This window comes from Bidens hawaiensis, unplaced genomic scaffold (genome assembly GCF_021521415.1).
Source record: "Bidens hawaiensis isolate Kalapana, Puna unplaced genomic scaffold, B.hawaiensis_p1.1 tig00013749_1, whole genome shotgun sequence".
Taxonomy (NCBI): Eukaryota; Viridiplantae; Streptophyta; class Magnoliopsida; order Asterales; family Asteraceae; genus Bidens; species Bidens hawaiensis.
Genome location: NW_027492171.1, coordinates 304585 through 327245, shown reverse-complemented (window position 1 = coordinate 327245; position 22661 = coordinate 304585). Strand labels below are relative to the sequence as shown.

At 36.9% G+C, this 22661-nt stretch overlaps 2 long non-coding RNA genes and 1 pseudogene across 2 annotated transcripts; all 3 read left to right on the top strand.

The window, feature by feature from the left end:
* Window positions 1–12871: 12871 nt before the first annotated feature.
* LOC143544790 (uncharacterized) lies at window positions 12872–16967 on the top strand. The gene is made up of 3 exons (XR_013137314.1): window positions 12872–12955; window positions 16710–16734; window positions 16809–16967. It is a non-coding gene; the product is annotated as an uncharacterized LOC143544790 (long non-coding RNA).
* Window positions 16968–17124: 157 nt separating this feature from the next.
* Window positions 17125–19198, top strand: LOC143544789 (uncharacterized). The gene is made up of 4 exons (XR_013137313.1): window positions 17125–17138; window positions 17218–17303; window positions 18052–18161; window positions 18263–19198. It is a non-coding gene; the product is annotated as an uncharacterized LOC143544789 (long non-coding RNA).
* Window positions 19199–21020: 1822 nt separating this feature from the next.
* Window positions 21021–22006, top strand: LOC143544788 (serine/threonine-protein phosphatase 5-like; annotated as a pseudogene).
* Window positions 22007–22661: the final 655 nt, after the last annotated feature.

The following is a 22661-nucleotide window of genomic DNA, read 5'->3' as shown; positions in this document are numbered from 1 at the left end:
TACTAAGACAGCCGTCACACACAATATTCTTTCTTAATTAATGTGTCTTTCTGCCTTGGGCGGCGTGCCCTAAAACATTCTATTTATAGGCCTGCCACCCTAGGACAGCTGTCATTCCTTCTAGAAACCCCAAACGTAAATACATATTCAAATTACATAATTAGAAATATTCTAAGTGTAAAACAAGTCTTCCGGGTAGGCTTTGCATCAAACTTCATTCTTCGAGTAGGCTATGTACTCTGCCATCCTTCACAACTTGGTAACATTGAAGTGTGCTCGGAATCAGTTTCCGGGTAGACTTTACTTGAAGAGTATTTTACCAAGTAAAATACTCACCGGGTAGACTTCAGTCTTCTTGACTTTGCCAGACTTTGCCCGACAAAGCCTTACGAGCAACCTTGTTCTTCAATGGTCCATCTCAACTCCTTCCTATAAAATAACTTATTAGCAAAGTGTACTCGGCAGTACTGTTCCTTGCTTGAGTTGAACCTTGCCCAATATTACTTAAAGATATTCCTTTAAATCATCAAGCTTGTTCGGACCACTATTATTAATGAATACCTTGCCCGGTCTTCCAATCACTTGGCTTCATGAGCTTGGTTAGCCTAAAGCTTACTCGGGAGTGAACTTTACTTGGCTATGAAGAACAGACTTGCTTGATAAAGTGAACCTTGCTCGGATTTACATAAACTAGTGAACCTTGCCCGGCAATGCACTAATTTGCAAACCCTGCTCGGATATCCACTAAAGAAGACTATTTGAAGATAACCTTGCCCGATAGACAAAATATCGTACCCGGCTAAGTAAAAGCTTGTTCGGAGGTCTAAGGTGTGCCCGGATCCATACTTAGCGAATTCTGAGGAGGTTGAGAAGATTCCAATCTTCCATATACTTCATTTTGGTCAAATCTTTGACTCAACAGTTGCCAATGATTATTCAAGATACTCATGGTTCTTATTTATGAGTTTGAAAGATCAAACACATGTTCTTGTTCAAAATTTAATCACTAAGATCGAATCACTATACAAGCAAAAAGTTATGAGAATTCGAAGTGATAATGATACTAAATTTAAAAACACTGTATTGGATTTATTTTGAATCCAAAAAGGAATTCATTGAGAATATAGTGCCCCTTATGTACCACAACAGAACGGTGTTGCTGAAAGGAAAAACAGAACTTTGATTGAAGCAGATAGAACTATGCTAGCCGATTCTAAGCTTCTTGTCCAATTCTGGAACGAGGCTGTGAATACTGCTTGTTATACGCTTAATCGGGTTCTAACTGTTAAGAGACTCCAAAATACGAGTTATGAGCTTTTGAACAAACGAAAGCCTAACTTAAAGTACTTGGAACCATTTGGGTGTCCTTGTACGATGTTGAAAAGATATGTGGGTAAATTTGAAGAAAAATCCATTAAGGGTTATTTTTTGGGGTACGCTTCTCCGAAGAAAAGATTATTTAATATTACCTCTGGTTGTGTGGAAGAATGGTACCATGTGAATTATCAAAGGTACACCACACCTCCTCAAGCAAAAGGTCCCGACTGGATGCTTGATTATGATGGTTTATTTAATTCGTTTATTACGTCAACTAAGCAACCAGATGAAGACCTGGTTCGTGCGTATTTTGAAGATCAATTGGCAATTCCAAGGTTTTCAAGTTCTAATGATGTTGAAGGTCAAACTGTAGCTCCAACTGAAGATCCACGTGATGATTCTCCAGCTTCATTTGATAATGTTTCTACTTCTTCTTATGATAATCAAGTTGTTGATCAAGTTATCGAACCTGTTACAGTTGAAAGTGATGATTCATATCACGAGCTTGGAGAACATTACACTAACTTATTCGAAAATGTTGTTGTTCCTAAGAATCCTACTCTTAGGATTCATAATTATCATCCAAGGGAAAACATCATTGGGGAACTTTTCATCAAGTTGCCTTTTCAAGTGAGAATAATATATTGTGTGCCTACGCAGATTTACATTCTTCTGGAATTGTAAATGTTGCAAAATTAACTTGCTTTCTATCCCAAGATGAGCTAATGACGACTCTTATGGAACTTGAAGATCCTTCTTGGGTAGAAGCAATGCAAGAGGAATTGCAACAATTTGCACGATTGGGTGTATGGGATCTTCTTTTTAGGGTTGCAGGTTCACTAGTCTGCGAATGGAATCTTAATTCACCAGACTAAGTACGTGGACGATGTCTTGAGCTGATTCAAGATTACTGCCGGAAAAATCCCTTCAACTCCTCTCCTAGTGGGTCATAATTTATCACTAGATGAATTGGAGGATACCGTCGATCCTACCCTTTATCGAGCGATGATTGGTTCTTTGGTGTATCTCACTGCTTCTCTCCCTGATATAATGTTTGCTATTTGTTTATGTGCTAAGTACGAAGCTAGTCCCCAAGTGACTCACCTGGCAGCGGTCAAGCGTATTCTTCAATATCTGAGGGGCAATCCAGACATCGGGTTATGGTACCCCAAGGATGATAACTTTGAACTTACCGCCTTTTCTGACTCAGACTATGGAGTGTGCAAGATTAACTTTAAATCGACTACAGCAGGGTGTCAATTCTTAGGAAGCCGACTTGTTTCCCGACAGTGTAAGAAGCTGACAACGGTCTCCACTTCAACCGCCGAAGCAGAATATGTTGCAGCCTCTAGTTGTTGTTCCCAGGTTTTGTGGATTCAACAACATCTGCGCGACTACGGTTTGAAGTTTCTTACTACTCCCATTTTAATTGATAACTCTGCTGCCATTAGCATCACAAAAAATCCCGTACAACACTCTAAAACGAAACATATCGAAATTCGATATCATTTCATACGGGATTGTTTTGAAAAGAAGTTTATTGAACTAGAGAAAGTACATACCGATTTTCAAAAAGCCAATCTATTTACCAAAGCGATTTTCAAAAATCCGATCTATTTACCAAAGTCGATTACATACCGATTTACAAAACGCATTTTTAATTTTCTGCTTGGTTTAAATGGATTAAAATCCCTTGCTGATATTCTGAAACAAGGATGATTATCTTTATTTTCGGTCTATTTCTCTTTTAAATTTTATTTTATTTTGGTTTTGGATTCTAGGGGGTGAAAAATAGAAAATATAAAAATATTGTGCTTTTTGTTTGTATAGTTAAAACCCAAAAACATTAAAAAGTTTTGAAAAAGTCAAAAACATTGTGTTTTTTGTTTTTAATGTTTCTTGTTTTTAAGTCTTCAAAACATTTTGAAAATACAAAAACATTTTAAAATCTTGAAAAACCAAAAATATTATGTTTTTTGTGACACACGTCAATTTCAGGTTAACTACGTTAATCCAAACTCCATTAATTCAAACTCAAGATGACGCAAACTGTGTCATTCCAGTTAACGCATATCTCATTACATTTAAATTAAGGTTTAAATGACGCATGACAATCATTAAACCCTTGGTGAACAAACAATAAATATCATGAACAAGTATTTGATAATTAGGGTGTTAAGTTTATGTGTTACTTGGTGTTTATGTGTATAAAGTTTATTATGAATTATATAGACTAATTTGTGCTAGAAATTGGTTAACTAGAAGGTTAAGGGGATGAAGTGTAACATAATTAATTATATAAACAAACTAAACGATAAACCCTAACCCTTTTCTCCCTCCCTCCCTCCCTCCCTCTGGGTCGACGGCTGCCCCTCTCCCCTCTTCACCATTCACAGCCGAAACACACACACACAAAATATTTTCAAGCTTGTTTGAAGATTCCAACGTGCTACCTAGGTAATTAACACCCTCTCTAGCCTATTCTATTGAACTAATTGCATGATTAAACATGATAATCATAAACCCTAAATGTTAAATGTGTTGATTATTGATATGCTAGGGTTGTACGCATGATTTCTAGTTCATAGGTTATTAGTTTGTTGAATTTTGGTGAGAACTAATGCTGGATAGATTCTTAATATTGCATGTTGAAACGACTGTAACTCGATGTTAATGTTGTATTTGGAAGTGATTATTGATTCTATGATGTAGTAGGTCAAGTCTAGTTTCTAAAGAGTCTAAGTTTGTAATTTTTGGACGAGTAAAAGTTAGTTTTTATTATTTTACAAATCTGTTGTGCAAGTCTGATTCGGGAAGTCTGCTGATAGGCTGTTTTGTAATTAGTATATCTCATCAACCACAAGCCCAAATGGGTTGGTTCCACTTATGGAAGTTAATAAATTGACTTAGTAATCGGAACCAATTGGTTTTGCATTAATTTGATTTTCCATGTAACGGGAATAACAAATAACATTCTATTGCGCATGATAATGACTGCTGTGTGTTTACTATGATGTTTTGATCATTGTGGGAAAACCATATGTGATAAAAATAGAATAAAATTATTTTTAGAAACCTAACTCACCTGTGCTTCTGTGATGATTTTTGGTGATTTTATTGACATTTTATGATCTTATAAATAGAGTAATCTTTCCGGGTTAAAATCTGTCTCGGTAAATTAGCTGCTGAATTATTTGAATTAACATGAAAAGTGAATTGTTGATCGATGTTTGCTATGTGTTTGACTTATGTGCCCTTGTGGGGGATAGTTGCTAGTAATGTACAATGGTAACACTTAACACTTAATACCTGTTCACACATGTAACTAATCACCAACGTGTTTGTCGAGTCACACATGTTTCACAAAGTAACAAGAACACATCTCATGCATAAGTTTTATGTGTCGAGTCTAGGGACTCACTCGTAGTTCAAATACTTAGAAAATCTCGTTTTGATTTTAGATCACTAGTGAGGATTTTCTGTGATGCACACTTTTCTCGGATCTTTTTGTTATCTTCGCAAACAATGAGTTTCACGGCCGCTTTTACTCTTTTTAACGCTTTTATTAGGGGGAGATAACATACTCCAACAATGTAGATTTTGTTACTTTATTATATATCACTTGTAAGGCTAAGTGGCAACAAACCAACTAAAGTCCTTTTGAACATCGAACTGGTTAATATTTAGATAATAGCGAGTCACCTATGAGTAGTACTACAGGGTTTGACAAACCCCACACAACTCTAAACTCGACTGTAGGTCGAGTGGGTGTAATCTTGGCTAACACATTACCATGGTCGTGGTTGTCATGGTGGCAAGGAAATCGTTAAACAGTCAGCTTCGGTGTCGAACACTTAGTAATGCATGCTTGATAGGTTAGCTGCCTATTGATATATAATTGACTTAACATTATCTGGTAACGCTAAAACGCAACGCTTAATTTATGTAAACCTGTGAACTCACCAACCTTTGTGTTGACACTTTTAGTATGTTTATATCAGGTAGCCAAGGCGGGCGAGCGGCATAGGACATGCATTCGCTGAACACCATTGTTTTAAAATTTCTTTTAAATTTTTATCTTGATAACTTGTGTTTTAAGTCGCCCTGTGTAGCGCAACTATTTGCTTTACACTTTTCGCTTCCGCATTTTACTTAAGACTTGATGTCTTGGTGGTTTTGAAAACTTTATTTATGGTGTTTGATTATAACTAATGATTCTGATCCTGTTAGTTTACACCCTCTAAAGGTAAAACTCCGTTAGTGGATTTTAGGGTGTGACAGATTGGTATCAGATCCATTGGTTATAGCGAACTAGATATGCATTCATACTAGTCTATAAATGCAACGACCCATTAGTTATAATTTTACGCACTGCATATATAAATATGTATTATATATTTAGTTATTCGCTTTCTTTATCTCTTTACCTCATTCACTCATATGTGCGTAATAGATACACGACTTATCCTGTAGGGATGTCAACGCCATCATCATCATCATCTGACCCGATGTCTCATGCCCTGGAAAGGAACCGTGGCTACCCAACTCACCACCACCCCGAGTAGTCCCAACACTAGTAGCCCCCGCACTGAATAGGCATCGCCCATCTGGAGACGTGTACGAAGACAACAGTGACTGGAGCTGATACCCGAGTCTGATCGAGCGGATTGTTTACCGTGAGCAAGTTCCACCACTACCCCTTCGGGTTGTCCTACATCCTTCAACACACTACCACCCCTAACACTCCCGATGGAGCGTGCTTTCGCAGCTCTCACTTCCCGTTTAGAGCGTGAAGTTGACATTATGCGCTCGATGAGAGCGAATGTTACTGGATTGATAGGGGATGGAGCAGAGGCTAGGAAGAGAATTTCCTACCTGACCGAAGCCATGAAGAAAGTTCAGGATGCTCATGTTCAGCAAATGAAGATAGTGACCAAAATGCAATCAGAGATGATAGACTTGCAGGAAGAAGTTTGGAATGTAAGAGGCCTTGCAGCAGTAGCTCTAGCTCGTTGCGACACACTAGAGGCGCAAATTCCTCCGAACGCAGCAGAACTGGAGGAGGATCTTGAAGAAGATAATGAGGAGGAACCAGAAGAAGACCCAGTGGAAGAGCCGGCTGAGGAGGATGCACACTCGGACGTGCCCTCAGACGATGACATCTCAGGATGATAACACCTAGATGTCTGGAAGAAATGCTGGACGTGGTCGCGGTAACATTAACATGACTGCAGTAGAACTCCAAGTCTTACTGAATGACCATGCGGCGGCAGCTTTGGCTGCTCATATTCAGAATCAAGTCGAAAGTCAAGCCGGAGTCTGTACTTTCAAAAATTACTTAGACTGTAAGCCCAATTCGTTCGACGGCACCGAGGGAGCCATTGGTTTTTAGTGTTGGGCCGAGTTAGTAGAATCAGCTTTTGAGATGTGTAACTGTCCACTAGCCAGCAGGGTCAAGTTTGCTACTGGAACACTACAAGATTCCGCCCTCACCTGGTGGAACTCTAATGTTTAGATTCTTGGTTTGGAATTGGCAAATGCTATGAATTGGGAGGAATTCAAGAACATGATGCGAGAAGAGTATTGTCCTAGAGAGGAAATCTCGAAATTGGAGTCGGAATTTTAGGCGTTAAAGATGGTGGTTTCTGAAATTGAAGCCTACACCACTCGTTCTCACGAACTGGTAGTGATGTGCCCGCGGATGGTAGATCTGCCAAGTAAGAGAATCGAGATGTAAATCGATGGTTTGGTACCCCAGATTCAGGGTATGGTGACGTCTTCCAAACCGACCACTATTCAGCAAGCGATCCAAATAGCCCACAAGTTGACGGATCAAGCAGTGGCACAGGGTGCATTACCACCTAGAGGTTCCACCTCTAAGACTCTTGACAACTCGGGTAATGACAACAACAACTCTAGGAATGGAAAGAGGAAGTTTGACAACAGCAGGTCCGCATCATCGAACCCTCCGCAACAACAACACCGTAAACCTGAACTCACTCGGAACTTCAATAACCAGGGTTCCAACAACAACAACGGTGGTGGACAGGGTTCGAGTGGCTATGCTGGAAAGTACCCAAAGTGCAACAAGTGCAACTATCACCATGTTAGCCCATGCGACCGTATCAAGTGTTTGCGATGCGGTAAATTGGGTCATCAGGCCAAGGACTGTAGGGGAGACCTAGCGGGTAAGGGTGCTCCTAAACAGCCTGCAGCAATGAAAGGGCGCTTTGAGTGTGGTCAGGAGGATCACTTTAGGAAGGATTGTCCAAAACTGAAGTAGAATGAGAGCAATGGAGACAATAACAGTAACGAAAGCGGTAGTAAAGGTAGAGCTTTCGTCATTGGATCGGGCGAGGCCCGCAGCGATCCGAACGTGGTTACAGGTAAGTTCCCTGTGGCGACTGTTTTGCTTCTGTTCTGTTTGACACTGGAGCTGATAGAAGTTTTGTGTCGTAAGCCTTTGGTAAACTCTTATGCTTAACTCCAACTTCGTTAGATGCTAAATTTCCTGTTGAATTAGCTGACGGTAAGTCATTAGAAACAACTCATGTACTAGCGGGATGTAAGTTGAAACTGTCGGGTCATACTTTCGATATCGACCTCATACCCTTTACACTTGGTAGTTTCGATGTTGTTGTCGGTATGGACTGGCTATCCGAGAATAGTGCTGAGATTATATGCCATTACAAGACTGTTCATATTACTACTCCTTCCGGTGAAATCATCTAGATATAGGGCGAGAAGAGCGGCATGACCACCAACATCATAACCCTCATGAAGGCGCAGAAATATTTACGAAATGGTCATCCGGCGATTTTAGCTCACATTGTTGAGAAACCCACAGAAGAGAAGCGGATCGAAGATATACCGATTGTGCGAGATTTTCTTGAAGTCTTCCCAGAAGATTTGCCAGGACTCCCACCCATTCGACAAGTTGAGTTCCAAATCGACTTAGCCCCCGGTGCTGCACCTATAGCACGAGCCCCGTATCGGCTTGCACCAGCGGAGATCCAGGAGGTGTCCACTCAATTACAAGACTTGTTAGATAAAGGTTTTATCCAACCTATCTCATCACCATGGGGAGCCCCTGTTCTATTTGTTCGAAAGAAGGACGGGACTTTCCGCATGTGCATCGACTACCGAGAGCTGAACAAGGTGATGGTCAAGAACCGTTATCCCCTACCCTGAATTGATGATCTTTTCGATAAGCTTCCAGAATCGAGTTACTACTCGAAGATCGATCTGAGATCTGGTTACCATCAATTGAGTGTGCGCGAAGAAGACATTACAAAGAAGGCATTTAGAACTCGGTACGGTCACTATGAGTTTTCAGTTATGCCATTCGGCTTAACAAACGCACCAGCCGTATTCACGGACCTCATGAACAGAGTATGCAAGGCATACCTCGACAAGTTTGTTATCATTTTCAAAGATGATATCCGCGTCTACTCCAAGAAAAAGACCGACCATGAAGAACACCTGAGGTTAATCCTAGAATTGTTAAAGAAGGAACAATTGTACGCAAAGCTTTCGAAATGTGAATTTTGGCTTAGCGAGGTTCACCTTTTAGGACATGTGATCAATGAGAGTGGTATCCATGTAGATCCAGGCAAGGTAGAAGCCATCAAAAACTAAGAAGCACCTAAGACTCCGACAGAGGTGCGACAATTCCTAGGATTGGCTGGCTACTACTGACGTTTCATTGAGGGATTTTCAAAGTTTGCTTAACCCCTCACCGCAGTGACACACAAGGGTACTAAGTACAATTGGGGTGACGCGCAGGAGTCTACCTTCCAACTGTTGAAAACCAAACTCTGTAGCGCACCTATCCTAGCCCTCCCCGAGGGAATGGAAAATTTTGAGGTGCATTGTGACGCATCGATACAAGGTCTCGGTTGCGAGTTAATACAACTCGAGAAGGTTATAGCCTATGCCTCTCGACAACTGCGGATACACGAGAAGAATTATACGACCCATGACTTGGAACTCGGAGCTGTGGTGTTTGCTCTTAAGATATGGAGACATTACTTGTACGGTACCAGATTCACTAAATAACCATTTCGTACAAATAATAAAATTCTAATCAACCTAAATAAGGAACGGACAAATATTTGCATTTAAATAAAAAAAGGACTAATATGCTATGTATTAAATCTAAGCAATCTTTAAAATTAAATAAAATGAACCCATTAAATTAAAGTATTAAAACAAAACAAAATTTTGTTAAAAAAATACAAACTATCATTAGCAAAAACAAATAAGAAAGATATTGAAAACAAAACCATAACAAAAATCGCGTAATACGCAGGCTAAATGCTTGTAGGTGGGTAGGTGTGTATAGGATTAGGATCATGTGAGAACTATTGTGAAATTGAGAACATTGAGAACCACAAAAAATCAAGTTTTTATAAATAGTAAAAAAATTATAAAACAAAAAAAACATGAAAATAAAAAAAGTAAAAAAAAAAAAAATTTTATTTTTCATCTTGGTTACATAAAAAAATTTAAAAATTAAAAAAAGATATATCGGTTTAGCAAAATTATACATATATGTATGATACATATTTTTTAAATTTTTTACAAGTTATTCTTTATACACATTCGTACAATTAAGATAAATGATAATTTACATATGTGTACATTATGTAAATCGATATTAAATAAAAATATCAAACCTTGCCACTGGAGCAAAGGTTTCTTCGAACTCAATGCCTTTCTTCTATGAGTAGCCCTTGGCCACTAATATGCCTTGTGTCTAACAACATGTCCATCAACACCAAGTTTAGTTTTAAAGACCCACTTAAGGGCCACAACGTTCTTACTTATCGGGAGAGAAACTAGTTCCAGAGCCACTTGCAGCAATCTCAATGGCAGCAATCTCTTCGGCCATAGCCACTTGCCACTCTTGTTTGTACGCAACATCTTCAAAACACACGGGGTCACTAACATTTAATGCAAATTGTAAATGCATGTATTTTTCTGGTTCAAGTGCTTTGGTGGTGGTATATAAATCTGAGAGTGGTCTAATATTTAAAGGGGTATGGGTACTTTAACTAGATGAGGCTTGATGGGACATGGCAGAAGAGTTGGTGGAAAGAGACAAAACTTGCATGCTAGGCTGAGAATTATCCTTTGAGCCAGAACTAGGAGAACCTAGGTCAAAGGTAGCTTGTTCACTTGATATCATGGTCCCACTTGTTTCATGTGATGGAGACAACACTTCTTCAAATGGGTCTTCAAATGACATATCACATCGGCTTTCTTGCCTGTTAACTTCTTTCCAATTCCATGATGCATCTTCCAGAATTGTAACATCTCTGCTAGCTTCAACTTTTTGGTGATGGGATTCAAAAGTCTATAACTTAAAGGACTTTTTTGATGAATACCCGATTATCACCATTTTTTGAGATCTATCATCCAGTTTCCTTCTCCCATGAGCATACACATGTTTGTGTGCAATGATTCCAAAGACAAGAAGTTTGGAAACATCTGGAATATTACCACTCCATGCCTGTAGCTGTGTCTTGCCATCGACAGCCCGGGTTGGAGATCGGTTGAGAATGTAAACTGCCATAGCAACTGCCTCGGCCCAAAGATAGTTGGGCATCTCCTTCTCTTTGAGAATACTTGATGCAGTGGTAAAACGAAAACGAAGATCAAATAACGTTGATTCAGTGAATACCCGTGATGAACTTCCAAAACCCCCATATCCCACCCAAAGGTCAAAGGAAAATGAAGTGAAAAATCTTTATTATCAAAATTCAAGTCTGATCTTTCACATTACACATACTGAATATAAATAGATGTTCTAATACGGATTGGGCCCAAAAAGGCCATGGGCCAAACACAAACCCAAAAATAAAAACATAAAAACTGCTGAAAAAACATAAAAAGGCCCAAAACTTTATTTAGAATGTGTTTTTGGGCTTCGGACAGGGGCAAGGCGGTTTGCCACAATGTGCTCCTCGTCTCAAGCTTCGATTTGGCTAGTAATAGTCCTGAAACGGAGCTTCGTAGGCCAAGTTATGCCCGTTTTTGTGGGCCACCGTTTGTAGCGCGATCTTGGGCCTCCAGAAACATAATAGCTCTGTCAATGTTTGGGCACACATCAATACTCCGAGCCATACCCATAACAGTTCGATTCTTTCGCTCACCAAACCATTGAGATGAGGTGTGTATGGAGTGGTCAGTTCTCTTCTAATGCCCTGTTATTCACAAAACAAAACAAATTCTTTAGAGCAAAACTCCCCCCCCCCCCTCTGTCAGTTCGTAATGTCGTTATGAATCATTACATTGGTTTTCAACCAGGGTCTTAAACGCCTTGAACTTACCAAGAGCTTCTGATTTGGTAGTAAGAAAATACACCCACGACATCCGGTTCAGATCATCGATCAGCATAAAATAGTACAAGCTTCGCCCAAGACTTGGCATTTGCATGGGACCGCATAGGTCTGCATGGACAAGCTCAAGTCTCGACTTAGCTCTCCAAGAGTGAACTTTGCTTACCAAGTAAAGACCCCTCACAATTTTCTGATCGTCAGATTCTGGGAAGACCCCGAACCATTTCTTTTTCATGCACCAACCTCATGCTATCAAAGTTTAAGTGAGAAAACCTCTTGTGCCATAACTGAGAGGTGGAATCAGCATCAACAGTTTTTACGGAGTTGTGGAATCAGCATCAACTGTTTTTACCTCAAGGGAGGATGTATCAAGAAGGAACATGTTGTTGGCAAGGACATGAATCTTCATTACTTCTACACCATTGATCTTGATGATGCATTTAACATGTTCGAATAGCAGTGAATAACCCTTCCTCATAAGTTGCCCGGCACTCAAGAGTTTGTACTCGAGTGTTGGGGCATAGTATACATCATCGAGCAATCATGACCCATGTGTACCAGCATTCACACGAACCGTTCCTTTACCTTCTATAGCAAGCTTCTTCTTATTACCCAGTTGGACATCAATCTTGAATGTTTTATCCAGAATGGTGAAACTGGATCGATAACCTGATATATGATTTGAATAGCCGGAGTAAATAAACCAGAGGTTGTTCTTGTGTACCAGATCCGATGGTTGGTTATCAGTGGTGATGCCGGCCATGAACAGGCGTTGTTCTTCTCCCTCTTCTTCGTTTTCGGTGGTTTCAATCACATTTGCTTGAGTTTCGGTGTTGTACCAACAGTCCTTCGAAATGTGGCCATACTTTTTGCAAACGTAGCATTGTGGGACTTGACTGCGATCTAATGTTCTTCCTCGTCCACAGCCTCTCTGATTCCCATGTCCACGGACCCGGAAGCCGATTGAATTTTGAGACCGATCGTAGTTTTGCATCGCTTGGAGGGCATGTTCTTTCGTCTTTTCGGTTTTATCGGCGGACCGACTCATCATTCTATGTTATTGAGACTGCATAGAGACCATGAGTTTAACAGGTGAAAGTTTAGACAAGTCATACACTAGCTCAATAGATGGAACAATGAAACTTTTTTTAGTTATCTGTTTGCTTTGTAATTACTAATTTCTGATTTGATATTTATTTTATATAAATTATAGGTATCCAAAGGAAATCTGTATCACAATGCCACATCCGGAGAAATAGCAATATATCGATCTTAATTGCATACTTTTAAGAAAGGTCAGTATATTGTTGTAAATTATACAAGAAAACAATATGAAGTAAATATAAAAACTAAATGTGTCAACATGAAGGAATCATGGAAGTTAACCTCAGGGCCCATTAGCTTGAATGGGAACCAACCAATCATTTACTTGGTTTACGAACCATCGCTAATGGTGGCTCTAAGTTCACTTGGTTTGAAATGAAAATAAAAGTTTATTGTGAATACTTGAAATTTTATAATATTGATAAAAATTCATGACTAAAGGTTTGAAATTCAACTTATGTTCATGGTTTTATAAATTTTGGTCTAAACTGTCTTTAAGCGGATATCGTTTTAGGATATGTGCAGAGTGCAGTATGTGTAACTTGCAAGTTGTAGGTACATGAAACTTAGATATTAAAGTAGGCTGGTGACTGGCCAGGCATGTTGGTTGGTTTTAGGCTAATACCGAAACTTTGGTTTTTGAGTTTTTAATTCTTTTTAAAAATGTTAAGTTTGGTTTGGATCCGTTTTAGGCTAAAGCCAAACCATATACCTAAACTTTGGTTTAGGAGTTTTTGAAAACTGTTCAGTTCGGTTTGGATAGGTTTTTGGTTAAAACCGAAACTCTGGTTTTGAAGTTTTTGAATTTTTGAAAAGTGTATCAGTATATAAACTAAACTTATTAATATTTATATTAAGTATAGGGGTCTTATTGTAATTATTGTAATTAGTAGGGTTAATATGTAATTACTTGGTCTATAAATAGGGAATGATGTCAGACAATTGATGGAACGTATTTTTCAGTATCTTTAATCGAATGTTCAATATTTTAATTCAAGAATCAATTTGTGTATATCATCTTGTTCTTATTCAATTGTGTATTGTCCGATTTGTTCGTTGATTACCAACAGTGGCATCAGAGCCAAGGGTTTTAATCGATTTGGGTATTCTATTTATGAACGTCCCAGGTTTTAATCGATCAATTGGGAATCTCTGTGATTAATTGAATCGATCAAGGGAAACAAAAGGAGGGTGCGATCAAACTGGTGTTTGTTCTAGAAACTGATCGATCAAACAAGAGCCTATTTGAAATTGATTAAGAATTTGATCAATTGGGTTATTGTTTTCCAAAAGAAATTGATTTGATAGGCCCTGTAACTATCTATCATAAAGTAATCGTTATCCAGAAAACACGAAGAGTAAGCAATCTAATTGACAATTAGTCAATTGATTGTTTGAATCAGAATTCGTTTTTGTAATCAGGAATCAATCTGGTTTTTGACCAGTTTGTGATTCTTGAAGGTTTTATACTTATTGGATATAAATTCAAGTACACAATCATATTGTATTGGTTGTTTAATCCGGTTACAGAATCAAGAGATTTTGTGGGATTGTTTAGAAACAACTCTATTTGGGACAATTCGGGCCCTACAAAAAGTATTGTGTGTTTGGTTAAAAATGAGTTCGGTTCGTGATTATTTAACGGTTGGTTTTTTTTCACTTTGTTACCCAATAAACCAGTATACCGTTTGTGTTTTGAATAGTCGGCTTAGGCAACGGATAAACCCGTGTACTGTTTTTGGTTAAGACAAACAGTTGGTTTTGGCTTGCCTTGTTAAACCCGTGTACTATTCTCGGTTTGAAAAAAAAACGGTTGTTTTTAGTGTTTTGAATAATCGGCTTAGGCAACGGATAAACCTGTGTATTGTTGTTGGTTGAGACAAACAGTTGGTTTTGGCTTGCCTTGTTAAACCCGGGTACTATTCTTGGTAGAAAACGGTTTGGTTTTGATTTACATTGTGATCAGAAACCCAAGTACCGTTGTTGAAATAGTTGGTTTCAAACAACCCGTTCACTATTTCTGGGATTGACGGTTGGTTTGTTTATAACCCGAAACTGTTTAGATTAAAGTTGACAACAATTTTTTTCTAAATTTGTAATATTCAATTTATCAAGATTGGGAAAAAGAAAACTCGTAAAATGGTCGAGTCCAAGGATAAAGAAGTTGTGACTTCAAAGGAATGAGGGACATCAATGAGTTTTCAATGCCCTGTGTTAAACTACACAAATTACACCATTTGGGCTAAAAAGATCATATCGATCTTTAACGTCCATGGAATTTGGGAAGCCATCGAACCAAAAGAGGGCAACGAAGTTGATGAGAAAAAAGATAATACTGCAATTGCATTACTATTCCAAGCGATTCCAGAAAACATGGTATTGCAAATTGCTAATTTTACTTCGGCCAAAGAAATTTGGGACGCATTAAAGGTTCGACATGTTGGAGTTGACAGAGTTAAAGAAGCGCGTTTAGAAACACTCGAGTCAGATTTTTAGTCTCTAAAAATGGGTGTTGACGAGTCGCTTGATGTGTATGCCGGGAAAATAAGTGAGATTGCATCACAAGCGAGCAATCTTGGGCATACCATGAATGACAAGAAATTGGTCCGAAAGCTACTCAGTTCTGTGCCAGAAAAATTCATACAGATTGTTGCTGCAATCGAGCAGTTTGTGGATCTTGGTGCAATGTCATTATAAGAAGCCGTTGGAAGGTTAAAGGATTTCGAGGAACGCACCAAGAAGAAAAACAAGGAGGTAGATATGCATGACAGACTTCTGTTCACTAAAGAAGAAGGAAAAGAGAAAGTAAAGGAACAAAAGTGTGAACACTGCGGTCATGAAAGTTCAAAGCAAGGAAACAAAGAACGTGGTCAAGGCAAGTATGGGAAAACTTGGAAGAATAAACAAGGAAATCAAGCCCAACTGGACAAGGATCACATAAAATGTTTCAAGTGTAATAAACGTGGACATTTCAGGCATGAATGTCCATATTGGAAAAGAAGGCAGGAGGCAAACTTGATCTGCGATGAAGATGACAAACCAACGCTACTGTGATGGCAACCGGATCTTGAAGAAACGAAGACCTCACTTACACTAAGTTTAGTTTAAAGGGGAGTATTAGTATATAAACTAAACTTATTAATATTTATATTAAGTATAGGGGCCTTATTGTAATTATTGTAATTAGTAGGGTTAATATGTAATTACTTGGTCTATAAATAGGGAATGATGTCAAACAATTGATGGAACGTATTTTTCAGTATCTTTAATCGAATGTTCAATATTTTAATTCAAGAATCAGTTTGTGTATATCATCTTGTTCTTATTCAATTGTGTATTGTGTGATTTGTTCATTGATTACCAACAAAGTGTTTCTGTTTGGATCGGTTTTAGGTTAAACCGAACCAAAAACTGAAACTTTGGTTTTTGAGCTTTTTAAAACTGTTCAGGTTTTCTGGTTGTCAGTTGAGCCTGAAAGTATTGGGTGTAAATCATTTTGTTAATTAGTAACTAATTGACTATTAAAAATTTGGGGAGTTACAGTTTTATTAAATTCTTATAAATTACTTCAGAATAAAAAAAATGTGTACATTCGGTTTGGTTTTTTCGGTTTCTATTACATGCAAAACCAAAACCGAACCGTAAGTTCGATTTCTACAAAAACATTAAACCAAACCGTCAATTTTTATTTTGGTTACGGATGGATTTTTATGGCTTTATGGACACCCGTAACTTGATTGCATGTGTATGGGATTGAAGAACAATGATGAAGGACCATACAGTTGTAGAGATCTGTAGGCTGTCTACACCTTAAATGGAAATGCATCTTACTTTATATGGCTAAAAGCTCCTATTTTTTGGATATGTGGATACAATACAACTCATTTTGGGTTCTCAAATGTCCATATGTATAACTCTAATTTTAGTTATTATTACACTTTGCAGGTGTCTAGCGTGCAGAAATTATAAGGTACCTGTATTTTTCATTCACAAGGGCAACATGTATTTATTGAGCCGCTTATCGTTTTAGCTTTATTTTTGCAGCCTCAGTATGAAAAGGTTGCTAGGCTTTTTAATGGAGCCAGTGGGGACTATATTTATGACACGAGTAGATTGTGCGAATTGAATGACATTCTTATTGTTTTGTGGGTTAGCAACCAATTCATCTTTTAATCTTGTTTGGCAGCACAGGTAAATACTAAGCTCTGCGATCAGTTCTCTGTTAGTTTCTACCAGGCACTATATTGGGTCCACCTTCTAAGTTCGATGGTGGTGGATGGGATGGAAAAGATGAAAAAAGTGACGTTCGCCCTATTGATGATGGAAGAACCGCTGAGCGTTTGCTTAAATGGATTAATAAAAAAAATTAGGAAGGTATGATTGTTTGAGATAAATATATTATATTACAACGGGAATTAAAGGTTATTAATTGATGCATTTGCTTGATTTGTAGTTTGTTTATAGTATAGCTCATATAACCTTGAAGACAAGAAATTTGAAGATGATCACCTTCATTCAAACGTCTCAGACCCTGGACATGTTTGTTAAAGACATATTTACAATTTGAAGTTACATTTTGTAAGAGTTATTAACCCTTTTTTTTGTGAGGTAGATTGCAGCCAGTTATTCATTAAAGTCTACATAAGTGAAGTCTACATAAGTCAAACTTCGAAATATAAATACATTTGTTGTTCATTAAAGTCAACATGGGTCAAAGTCAAACTTTGAAATCTAAATACATGCTATGCCATACGATCCCATGACACAAAAATGAGTTAAAAATCAAAGCTACAAATAAAAAGAAAAATTAAGATTTGACTTGGTCTCAATAAAACATCAAAAGCTAAAATTTTCTCATGCAGGTCAAATGGGTTGGGTCGGGTCAACCAACAAACACTTTTTATTTGCTTTTTTGAATATTATAAATAATCAACTTATTAAATACGATTGCAAAGCTATATTATTACAATAACAGTCTAAAACTTTTATGTTTAAAGCAATTAATCGGTTGACCCGTTTTCTTTTTGATTAAATCATTTAGTATATCCCATTTGACCCGTTAAACATAAAACAAAAACAAAAATATGCCCGTTTTCCCACCAAAATTCCTGTAAAATCTCATTTATTTGTTTTTTCTGAATTTTTTAAATTATCAACTTGTTAAATACGACTGCAAAGCTAAATTATTACAATAACAGTGTAAAACTTTTTATGTCGTAATGCTTCTTCGGTTGTACATAATGCATCTTTTGATTGTACATGAAATATAGATTTTCTTTAATTACAGCCGAGGTTGTAGCAGGTTCAGCTGCATGGCTTGGTAGAGGCCTTTCGTGTGTTTATGCTCAGAGTTGAGAAGATGATTCTCGCCACTCATTTGATTTGACTCCTACACAGGTCAACTTCTAGATAAAATAATATCAAATGCACACATTTGACATTTACTCTGTAAAATTAAACATAAAGTAAGTTGTTTTTTCTTGCTTTAAACATAACAGGAGGATTGTTTAATGGGGCTGCAAAACAAATTAGACATTGCTTAGTGGTATGATTTGATAAGCCTTGTAAAACGGGTCGGTCGGGTCGACTATTTATTGTTGATCATTGAGGGCAATGTGGAAAGTTAAGGAAAAGATCCGTCTATTGAGTTTCAGTAAAATTTTCATGTTTTGTTTTGTTTTTTAAGATTTGGCATTGATTATTTATGTTCTGATGACGAGGAGGTTTGTTTTAACAGTGCTTGTGGGTTTATAACACCGGAGAACTTATTGTATTTCAGTACATGTAATGGCATTTGATATATTTATTTGGTGTTAATCTTTATTTTTGATACATAAATCATTTCAAGATATTTTTAGAAATCAAGAAGGTGATAGGTTCATGTAAGAATATCCTTGTAGCTGGTGTTAATATCACATTCACACTTATTTAGATGTTGCACCTTGAAGCAGGTTTCAGCTTGCTTTTGTGAGTATTTTGCATAATTTTAATTATTTGTATACTTTTAAGTTACAATCAAGTTTTTGATGGTATTTGGATTTGGGTTGTTTCAATCTTAGATTTTTTGTAGTGGTAGTTGATCCTCAGCAAATATTAATGGTCATAGTTGCAGATGCTTTGAGAACAATCGAATATGGGCTAAAGAGTTGATTCGAATGTCGGCTTAGTCTTTAAGCTATGTTTTTTTTCTGGGTGCCTACTTTTCTTTTCATTCGTGTTCTTGAATTCCTTTCATCATTCGCCGTTTACTTGACTACTACCCAGTTAATTTAGTACAGTTGAAGAATCGAATCACGTGTTGGCTTACTACTTAAGGTATGATTATTCGGTATCTAATTTATTGGTGTTTTTGGCTTAAACATTTTGATTATATGCTTATGTAAGGAATTCATTAGGTTTTTTTCATAAGTTGTTTGAATGTCAGGAGGCTATACCAGTCCAGATAACATTCAGATTAATAGTTAACTCCAGATATTATCTCAGCCTCCACTTTAAAAGTTCGGGTCGTGATCAAACCTTTATTGATAGCATCATAGTATCCGGACCTAAACTGTTTCAACTGAAATTACCAATACTATCAATATTAATTTGATAAACGAACGAACAAATTATTTTGTTCATTTAAATAAATGAACGAACACGATGAGTTTTTAGAAATTGTTTTGTTATTCAGATTTTGAACTAATGGCCGGAAAAAGAATAGAATGTTTGGTGAACCTTTCAGCGGAAAGTTCGTTTATGTTTATTTAATAAACGAGCAAACATTAACTAAATTTTTAGTTCGTTTGATTAAAATTTTGTTCTTTTGTTTAAGTTCGTTTAACACATATAACTTTTAAGTTTTATAGTTTTTAAAATAGATAGATAGATGTTTTTCTATTCATTAAAAGAACCGAACATTCGGTGAACCGTGAAGACAGAATTGCAAAATGATTAAAAACAAAAACTTAAGTCACGCGGGCTAAAAGCTAGTGTGTGTATATATATATATATATATATATATATATCTAACTATCTATATAATTACCTATCATAAAATCCTACGTGTCGCTTCCTACCCCCTCTAGAGCCACCAAATTCCTTGATTTCTGAATAGAGACTTCAGGTTCAATCCTTAGCTTTCGTGGGTATCCATGGGTTTATGAATCTGAATATTTCAAAACGGGTTATATCATAATTGTTTGCCTCATCTCGTCTTCCTTCAATCGCGAAACCGTAACACAACCTATCGCAACTCTATATCCATGCCTCCTTTCTATTCCAATCACTATTGATTGTTGTTTAATTCTCGTCCCTGCAGTTTCATATGAAAACCCTATTAGGGTTAAGAAGTATTTTTCTAGGTTTTATTTCATCAATCAACACAAGATCCTCTCATCTGATCTAAGGTCAAAGGCCTTTAATCTCTGCATTATATCATTTTCCAACACGAATAGCAGCTATCTAAGGCGATTATTGAGACGAATGTTACAATCGATTTTAATTGAAGATACAAACGAAATTTTCCACTCATCTGTATCAAGCAATCGATGGTCTCATGTTTGATATTCTACTAGCGGAGGTAATTTCTATGATACTTCATGTGATTCTCTGACAAGCAATCCCCGCCACTCTTCTTTCGTCGGTCTCATATTCGTCTTCGGCAATCACTTCCGCATCGGAACCCACATATACGTGAATTGATATTCATTAATTTGTTATTCAGTTATTATAATAATTTAGTTAGGGATTAACTTTCGATCCTTGGGGTGTTTGTATGTTCGTTACACTGATTTTATTTGCAAAACTATTAATTCGATAGTCAAGTTTAAGTAATTACGTTTAAAAGGATTTTGATTATTTAGAATCAAATTAGTTAGTCATGGAGTAAAGAAAATATTTGCATAAGGTATCTTTGTTTTCTTTATCTTCAGTTTTAGTTTGACTTTTAGGGTTGGTGTTAGTAAGTTTCTCATTGGAGTTTTACCTCACTAATTTTTGTTTTTGCTTGCAAGTTTGGTTTTTCCATATGCATTGTGTTTTCATTGGGTATTTTAACATTAACTTTGAATTTTGGGCAGTTGTGTTTCTTAATAAAGTTATAAAGTGTATTGTGTTTCATTAGACAGAGTCTACATATTGTATTAGTGTCTAAATGTTGTACATTACAGTTGGATGGTGAGGATTATGTTTACTTTTACTGGTACTGGCTTCTATCTTTTGTTGGTATTGAATAATATATGTAAATTTCCCATATTTCACTATTCTGTTAAATGTATGGACTTGCCATCTCTGGTTGACATAAACGTTCCATATGGAAAGCACACCTTTTGTGGTGATGTGCACGGTCAAGATTAAAACTTTATTGTATTGTTTCCTATTAATCGACTTTGTATGTACGCAGTTTAATGATCTTTTAAATATCTTTGAGCTCAATGGTCTTCCTTCAGAAGAAAATCTCAATTTGTCTAATGGTGACTTTGTTGGAGGTGCTGCAAACATTGTTTGCATTCAAGTGTATGTCCGCTACATCATTTTATGTCTTTACTCTTTAGGTGTTTACAATTTTGCCTATTTAATTATCTTGGTTTATTTTCTTGATTTGTTCTAGCTATACATCCTTCGCGTGGTAATCATGAGAGTAAAAGCACGAACAAGACTTATAGGTTTGAGAGTGAGGTGCGTTCTAAATTGAGTGATAAATTTGTGGAGCTATTTACAGAAGTTTTATATTATTTACCGTTGGCTCATGTTATAAATGAGAAGATATTTATTGTTCATGGTGAACTTTCTATCACTGATGAAGTAAAGCTCGCTCACATTAGATCAATTGATCGGGTTTGCAAGCCCATAGTGGAAGGTATTTTGTCTACTTTGTGTTTTTTGTTTGGTAATAAAATTTTTTTTTGTTAATTGCTTTTGTTTCAAGGTTGATGTGTGAGATATTATGGAGTGATCCTCAACCTAATTCGGTTAGAGGACTGAGCAAGCGTGGTGTAGGTCTTTTTTTTCGATTTTTGGGTGATGCAGATGGAAACAAGGGTGCTTTTATTTGATTTGAAGCCCCCAACCATGTAGCTCAAGATCGTCACATTTTTTGCAGTGGTTAGTTCTTTTTTCAATCACATTGCTTCTTTTTCTGCATTTTCTATATTAATATTTGTTTAACTCTATAATAAATATATACTTTTTTAAATGTTCAGCCATACCCTGTTGTGATGTCAATGGCGTACGATAGCAATTTTCTACGCATGTTCAGTTAGTGTCTATTGTTGATGTGGCATCTTGGGTGGGAATCGGTTTGGTATCTCAAATCTACAACCATCGCATGCTCAACATGATGAGACACCAAACTATGTGAACATGTATTATTAATGAATAAAAAGGGTTTCAATATCGTAGAATTTAGAAATTATGTAATCTATGATTGTATCTATTAAACTTTTTTATTATATAATATTATATTAATTTATTATCATACGAATTTGCATTATTTATTTATTTATGTTTTAACAAAAAATTACAAATTTTGTCCTTTTGAACTACATAGATTATGGAATGGGTCATTTATCAAAAAGAAATATCACTCTTTATCTTTTATATGGACGTTTGCCATGATTTTTGTCCTTTAAACTAACACCCCTTAACTTATTCCATTAAATAGCCCCATGTGCATAAAAAGTGATGGCCATAATCGTCTTTTCCCCTGCCCCTTTTATATATAATATTAAAACTACTTTCTCTCTCTCTCCCAAATTTTCTCACTTTCATCTTCTCCAAAGATATCACCAACACCAAACCCTACCACAACCGTCTCATACGAACGGCCATCGCCACCGCCGTCGTCTCAGACGAACACCATGGAGACCACCAACGACCTAAACAAAACCCAGTCTCCGTTGATGCCTTGGTTTTGAT